The sequence below is a fragment of the Schistocerca americana genome, chromosome 1 (assembly GCF_021461395.2).
Source record: "Schistocerca americana isolate TAMUIC-IGC-003095 chromosome 1, iqSchAmer2.1, whole genome shotgun sequence".
In the NCBI taxonomy this organism is placed as follows: domain Eukaryota; kingdom Metazoa; phylum Arthropoda; class Insecta; order Orthoptera; family Acrididae; genus Schistocerca; species Schistocerca americana.
In genome coordinates this window covers 433,533,640-433,535,077 of record NC_060119.1, presented here as the reverse complement: position 1 = coordinate 433,535,077, position 1,438 = coordinate 433,533,640, and positions in this window count along the sequence as shown.

Here is a 1,438-nt window from a genome sequence, read left to right as displayed (position 1 = left end):
TGCCACGTGCAGAAGGTAAGAAACAGAAATGGTATTAATTACAAGAAATAATCATGGCAGCTATAGTCAAGTAAGTTTAAATACTTAACTTATATCTCGTTCTGAGTTTGTGAACGCGTTTAAAGGTCTCAGGACATGTGTAAGTGTGCTGTATAAAATTTTATATAGTCGGACTATATGTCTATACTTTGTACATTATTTGGATGTGCTGCGGGAGCTCAAAGTCACAAATATTTCGGACGAAAAGGAAAGATACGATGCAGAGAATCGTAAACCAATACACATCATCCCACCAGCATATATAGGAATGCATTGCATTTGCGACAAATTTTTGCTGGGAGACAAAAATGTAGACCTAGATGCAGAATGCAAGGTTGTTCCAGTTATAAGCTTGGGAAATGCCAGACTCGAGATGTGATCGTGTGTTCCCCTTTAAAATAAATTGCCTGACATGTTCCCACACAGTATGAAACACCTTACGGTGTGCAAACATATATCCTAAGTTCAGTAATCCTCATACCCTTAAGCGCCAAAGAAACTGGTACAGGCATGCGTGTTTAAAATGGTTCAAATGGCTCTGAGCACTATGCGACTTAACTTCTGAGGTCATCAGTCGCCTAGAACTTAGAACTAATTAAACCTAACTAACCTAAGGACATCACACACATCCATACCCGAGGCAGGATTCGAACCTGCGACCGTGGTGGTCGTTCGGCTCCAGACTGTAGCGCCTAGAACCGCACGGCCACTTCAGCCGGCCATGCGTGTTCAAATATAGAGATATGTAAGCAGGTAGAATACGGCGCTGCAATCGGCAAACGTATATAAGACAACAAGTGTCTGGCGCAGTTGTTAGATCGGTTACTGCAGCTACGATGGCAGGTTATCAAGATTTAAATGAGTGCTGTTATAGTCGGCGCACGAGTGATGGGATCCAGCATCTCCGAAGTAGCGATGAAGTGGGGATTTTCCCGTACGACCATTTGACGAGTGTACCATAAATGTTAGGAATCTGGTAAAACATCAAATCTGCGAAATCCCTGCAGCCGGAGAAAGATCGTGCAGGAATGGTACCAGCGACGACTGAAAAGAAACATTCAATGTGACAGAAGTGCAACCCTTCGCAAATTGCTGCAGATTTCAATGCTGTGCGAACCATTCTACGGAATACCATCGATATAGGCTTTCGAAGCCTAAGGACTGCTCATGTACCCTTGATGACTGCCCACACAAAGCTTTATGCCTCGCCTGTGCCCGTCAACGCCGAAATTGGACTTTTAATGACTGGAAACATGGTCGGACGAGTCTCGTTTCAAATTGTATCTAGCGTATGGACGTGTAAGGGTATGCAGACTGTCTCATGACTCCATGGACCCTGCATGTCAGCAGGAGACCGTTGAAGTTGGTGGAGGCTCTGATATGGAGCGAGCTGTGTGCA